Genomic DNA, 6,941 nt, shown 5'->3' on the forward strand with positions numbered 1-6,941 from the left:
ATTTTTGAAAGCGTACATGGCAAAGAATGACGCTTTGATCCAAAGCCAAGTAGGAACACTGAAAAATTTGGAAAACCAAATGGGTCAGTCGACTACAGAGCTTCGTAATAGACCGCAATGAACCTTGCCGAGTAGTACTGAGAGTCTAAGGAATTTGGGTAAAGAACATACCAAGGTAGTGGCATTGCGAAATGGTAAGACTCTGGAACCCCGATTGATTGATGTCAAAGATGAGCATGTTAAAAAGGAGGAAAGTCAACCAGATGTTGAAGTTCCTACACCAAAGGAATTAGACTCTGCAAAGTCTGACAAGGTAAACCCTGAGTTAGTGAATTCAGATATTTTAACATCTTCATTGGATGCAGATTTACCTAGTCAGAAAAGTTGTTTGATTCAATCGAAAATTCCATCACCTCCATATCTGCAAAGATTGCAGCAACACAAACAGAAACAAGAGGTGCAATTCAAGAAGTTTTTAGATGTTCTGAAGCAGTTACACATCAATATTTCGTTAGTGGAGGATTTAGAACAAATTCTGAATTATGTGAAGTTAATGAAGGATATACTATCCAAGAAGAAACAACTGAGCGAGTATGAGACTGTTGCCTTGACAAAGGAGTGCAGTGCGTTCATGCAGAACAAACTGCCACCGAAATTGAAAGACCCAGGAAGCTTTACTATACCCTGTAACATTAGTGAATCTTACTGTGGTAAAGCTTTGTAACTTAGGAGCGAGTATCAACTTGATGCCTAAGTCTATTTTCAAGATGTTAGGGATAGGTGAAGTAAGACCTACAACTTTGACGCTTCAGCTACCGGATCGATCATTAGCATATCTCGAAGGAAAGATCGAGGATGTTTTGGTAAGAGTCGATAAATTTATTTTTCCTGCTGATTTCATTATTTTAGATTTTGAAGCAGATAAGGAAGTAGCAATTATCCTTGGGAGGCCTTTCCTAGCCACGAGGAGAACGTTAATTGATGTGCAAAAGGGCAAACTCACCGTGCGAGTTCAAGACGAACAGGTAACTTTTAATATTCTTAAAGCGATGAAATTTCCTGATCTGGCAGAGGAGTGTTCAGTTATGGAAGAGATAGAAACCTTGGTTTCTATGGAAATCAATTTTGAGGAAGATCCATTGGAGAAAGCCTTAGAGTTTGACCTTTTAGAGGATGAAGAAGGTGAAAAAAACACTGCTGTGATGGAAGCAAATCTGAAAAATTTTATTCAATCCATATGGTTTGAACCATTGGAGTTAGAAGTCAGAGAATTTGTGCAACCCAGGTTGTCGATCGAAGAACCACCTACACTCGAACTAAAGGTACTTCCTTCCCATTTGAAATATGTTTATTTAGGTGACTGTTCTACTTTACCTTTGATTATTTCAGCGGAACTGACAAAAGATCAAGAGGAGCAACTAATTGTTATTCTAAAGAAATTTAAGAAAGCAATTGGTTGGACCATAGCTGATATGCAAGGTATAAGCCCTTCTTTTTGCATGCATAAAATCACTTTAGAAGAAGGTGAAAGAGCTCGAATTGATGGGCAAAGGAGGCTCAATGCTATTATGAAAGAAGTTGTGAGAAAGGAAGTGATCAAATGGTTAGATGTGGGAATCATCTATCCTATTTCAGATAGTTCGTGGGTAAGTCCGGTACAGTGTGTGTCGAAGAAAGGTGAAATCACGATTGTTGAAAATGAGCGTAACGAGTTAATTCCAACGAGAATTGTTACCTATTGGAGAGTCTGTATTGATTACAGAAAGTTGAACAAAGCCACTTGGAAGGACCATTTTTCGGATCAGATGTTAGATCTTAAGGTAGTCATGTGATTCCTACATAAGCATGTGTTTACACGATTTGGGACACTAAGAGCTATTATTAGTTATGAAGGTTCTCACTTTGTGAACAAATGGCTTAAGTGGTTGCAAAGCTCCTCTAGCACATCTCTATCCATTCGAATTCTTTCTTTCTTAATAGTCACATGATAGGTGTCACCAACATTGCGGACCCTTTTACAAATCTCCTGAATTGACCCGCCCAACCTAAGAAACTACATACCTTAGTAATGTCTCTTGGCGAATTCCAATCAAGCATAGCTTTGATCTTATTAGGGTCTCTCTTAATGCCTTCTGCAGAGATAACGTGACCCAGAAAATTTACACATATTAAATTTGGCATACGACTTATTCTCTTGCAGAATTCTTAGCAAAACCTCCAGGTGTTCTTCACAATCTTCTGTGCTTTTAGAGTAAACTAAAATATTATCAAGAAATAGCCTATTTTTTAGATCCATGAATACTACTAGCACACTCGTTAATCCAAATGGCATCAATAAGAACTCATAATGTCCATAGCTTGAGCGAAATGTAGTTTTTAGAACACCATCACTTTTAATCTTTTCTTGGTAATAGTTAGACTGTAAATTGATCTTAGAGAAAATTGCAGCTCCACTTAATTGACCAGACAAGTCTTCTATCTGAGGTAGTAGGTACTTGTTCTTCATAGTCACTTTGTTCAGTTAATGATAATCGATAAATAAGCGGAGAGTCACATCCTTCTTTTTTACGAACAAGATTAGCGCACCCTAAGGTGAAACACTTGGTCATATAAATCCTGTCTAGTAGATCTTGTAGTTGTTTCTTCAGCTCTAATGGTACCATCCTATATGGGGTACAAGATATAGGCATAGTACAAGGTGCTACCTCAATCAAAAACTCTTTTATGAAAATTTTTCTGCATCTGACAAGGGTTTTAGATAATCAGTACTGACTGGTTTAGAGTTTACCTCATCAAGGATCACCAACTCTTACTTCCGTGAAACAAGAGTTTCAACACTCGGTTGAACTTCTTCTTTGTTTTGAGCTACAAGAGGCTCACCTTGAACCTTAACCATCTTGGCCTCCAATGTCTTTCAACTTGGCAAAGTGACTGCTTTGCAATATTTTTGCCTAAAATTCTTGGATTTTCTGTATCGCTGGGCAAATCTCCTTAGGGTTTATTTTGAAGTTTATTAGTTAGCTGACCCATTTGATTCTCTAGATTTCTTAAAGTGGCATCATTCTTTGCTATGTATGCCGTCAACATATTTTTAAGATAACTTGAAGATTCAGTTGGTGGGGGTCATTACACTTGTTGAGAATATTCTGGTGGATAATTTGGTTGAAATGGCATAGAAGAGTAGCTATGGTCCACCTATTGATTACTCAATGGAGAAATTGGATGGTTCTGCCATGAAGAGTTGTAAGAATTTGATTGTGGACCATTCCAATTCTAATTTCCCATGTAATATTTTGACTCCTGATTCAATGGACAATTTTCAAAGAAATGACCATCTCTATAATATTCACAAGAAATATTCTCAGACTAGTTCGACTGCTAACCTGTCAGATTACCATTGAAACCATTAATAGTTATGTTATTAAGCATAGAAGACATAAAGGATACTTGGACTGCCAAAGAAGCAAGTGTGTCTGCTTCATGTAGCCCTACTACTCGTCTTTTTGAGGCCGCTCCATTGGTTGGCCACTGATAGTTATTGTTAGTGATTCTTTCAATAATCTTGTAAGCATCGTTATAAGACTTCGAAAGAAGGGCTCTATTTGCCGAAGCATCCATAATCATTTTAGTATGAATGTTGAGACTAATATAGAAAGTCTCTATTTGAACGTAGTAAGGAATGCCATGATGAGGGCACTTTCGTAATAACTCCTTGAACCGCTCTCATGTCTCATATAAAGATTCTTTATCAAGTTGCTGAGATGAAGTGACTTCATTTCGGATATTAGCGGTCAAAGATGGAGGAAAGAATTTCATTAAGAAACGTTCAACTAACTCTTGCCATGTAGTTATGGAACCAGATGGTAGGCAGTTCAACCATGCTCGTGCTCTATCTCTTAAAGAGTATGGAAATAATCTCAGTCTCAAGGCATCCTCGGTCACCCTAACTAGTTTGAATGAGTCATTCACTTTCATGAATAGCCGAAGATGAAGATGTGGATTTTCAGTAGGAATTCCACTAAATTTACCCATATTTTGCAACATTTGGAACATGACCAGCTTTAGCTCAAATTATTGTGCCTCAATTTCGAGTCTCCTAATACTTGGATTGAGCTTATTGAATTGAGGAATGACATATTGTCGACTGGAACATTTTCTGTCATCGGCAACAATGATCGGATTGTGAGTATTATAAGCGAATGTTCCTCTTGGATTTTGATTTTGATTTTTGAAATTCATCTCTTCGGTCCTTCTTTGGTTCGCTTGTCTTCTCCTTTGTTTGAAAGTCCTTTCAATTTTAAGGTTTACGGGGAGTAAGTCAACAATTTTATCAATACTTATAAACACCTGAAACAAACAAAAAAATGGAATTAAATTTTAATAGAAAAAAATAGACCAAAATGCAAAATTAACAATTTCACAAATAATGTCTTTTAAAACAGCCCCCGGCAACAGCGCAAAAACTTGGAATGATGGAAATATGCAAGTGTACACAATCACAGCAACTAATAAAGTGACAAGTAAATGTCGAGTTATTGTACCCACAGGGACTCTGAAAATAAATATTTATGAATGCAATTAAAAACAATTTGGTGAAGAAAAATATTTTGTTTTTGAGGAAGTGATTAAAAACTAAAACTTAACTAAGAAAATAAAAATAAAAGTTCCAATGCACGATTTCAAAAGATAATTTTAATCAAGATGACATAATTGTGTTAGATTGATTACATTTCTTAACTTAGAATTACTAAACTCATGTTCATGTTGTTAAGAATAAATTCCCAGCAACTTGGTAATTTGCTAACTACTGCTCATACATACTTATTAAATTCACTAATATCTTGAACATTTTCCAATGCCAATTCAAACAATTAATCAATCTTCATAAGCACATAAAAGATTAAGTGAGGTAACAATGTATTCCTACCTTGAAACAGTTTAATCACAATAATATTGCAAGTTATGAAAGGCTAATGTACCGTCTAATATCGTCGCTAATTTAACCCTTAGCTACCTTAGAATATTAAACATTCACTGATTAAGTATTGTGTCAATTAATTACAATTTCAACACAATTAAATAATTAATTCATTAATTACCTTAAAATTATAATGCAAGAATAACTTAATCATGATTTTACTTAATCAAACAACTTACCAAGGCCTACAACAATACAAACACAATTTTAATAACTTTAAGTGGATGAAATGCAATCAACCAAAAATGAATTAAATTTAAGCCATTTTAATTAAATTAAACATATAAACATAACAAATATTCATAGACAAGTTCATAAAAACAACAATAAAAATTAAAGAATAGGGAACTAGAATCAAATCCGGTGTTTCTCCAAAGCTTGACTAGTTTGCTCCGCTCCTACCTTTTCACTTGTTCTTGTTGAACCAAGGCTTCTACGAGTACTTGAATGCTGCTACCAATGATGATTGAAGTGTTCTTTTCCAAAAGGGGAAATTGGCAAGGGAATGAAAGGGAAAAAGAAGAACAAAGGAAGGGTTTTGAAAAGAGAAGTGAAGAATGAAAGGATGAGAGGTGTGTTTCAATGAGTAGAAAAGGGGGTATTTATAGGTTGGATAGGCTGATAAAAATAGAAAAAATCAGTAGCCGTTAACTCCCCCGATGGCTGGCCACACATGTGGCAAGTTTGAAGATTTCAAACTTGCTCAATTTAGCTAGGGGCAAATCTACAAAAGCTTGATAAGTGGAGAGGTTTGAATGCAATTTCAAGGAAACTTAAAGGATTGATTTGCAAGCCCAATAATCAACCAATTTAGCTAGGGTCAGCATGTTGGATGGGTTTGGGCAGCCCATTTGCTCAATTGGATCGGTCTTCTCGGTTCAACACAATTGGGCCTCCTTTCATAATTTAATTAATAATAATTATTTAACCCAAAATAAATTGTATTAAAATTAAAATTAATTATATTATAAATTAATATTCATAATTTGGACCATCTTAGGCTAAAAATTTGATTCGCCTCGATGCTTCAAAAATTGCTTCTAGGTTTTGCGCTTCTAGCAGTGTCTACGGAGCCAATTTTCGCCATTTATTCGAATTTGTCGAAAATAAATTAAAATAAATTAAAATTTGTTATAAAATTAATTAAAATTCTATATGCTAATGATTTAAGTGCAATTTAAATTTTTAATAATTATTATATGTTTTTCGACAAGAATTATAACAAAATTGCATGAATTTTAGTTTAAAAGGGCATGAAAAAATCTATATATATTTGTGTTTCCAGTAGCACTTATCAAATTTTTTTAGATAATAGCCGTAAGCCTCTAGCTCGATAGTCTACCATAGCGTTATGTCTGTTTAACAAATCTAACTAAAGAATATCATAGAATTCATGAAAACTTAGTAGTAATAAGTCTACCAAAAAGGTGTGTTCGCCTAAGACTAATAGGCAATTTTTAATTACTCTACTAACCATTGTACTTTGACCAAGGGAGTTGGTCACCAACACATTTGTCTCAAAAGAAACAACTTCTGACTCTTACCTTCCATGACCTTTATACAGATTTACGAATAAGTTGACCCAGGGTCTATTAGTGCATGAATACTATTTCCCAGAAAAGAAAATTTACCCGTAATAACCTCTAGTAAGTCTGCATCTTCCTTGGCTTTAATTAGATAGGCTCTAGCTGACACTCCTGAGTTAGGCTTGGTGTAGATCTTCATTGGAGCCCTCTGAATTGATCTCAATTTTGTAGCTATTCCGGATCTCGCCTCTTGCTAAGTATTTTTAGTCCCAGGCATAAACTATTTTGAGTTGGCTTCAGGTTTTGAGGGGCAGTTTCTAAGCTGATGATCCAATGACCCACATACACAAAAAGCTCCCGCATGTCTCCAACATTTTCCCCTCTGGTTCTTTTCATAGTGTTCACATACGGGGTCTCTTATCATCCTGGATCCACCT

The 6,941-nt window shown here is 35.4% G+C and overlaps 1 non-coding gene across 1 annotated transcript; it reads left to right on the forward strand.

The window, feature by feature from the left end:
* Nucleotides 1-3,679: 3,679 nt before the first annotated feature.
* Nucleotides 3,680-3,786, forward strand: LOC121214949 (small nucleolar RNA R71). The gene has a single exon (XR_005910685.1). It is a non-coding gene; the product is annotated as a small nucleolar RNA R71 (small nucleolar RNA).
* Nucleotides 3,787-6,941: the final 3,155 nt, after the last annotated feature.

This window comes from Gossypium hirsutum, chromosome D02, assembly GCF_007990345.1.
Source record: "Gossypium hirsutum isolate 1008001.06 chromosome D02, Gossypium_hirsutum_v2.1, whole genome shotgun sequence".
In the NCBI taxonomy this organism is placed as follows: Eukaryota; Viridiplantae; Streptophyta; class Magnoliopsida; order Malvales; family Malvaceae; genus Gossypium; species Gossypium hirsutum.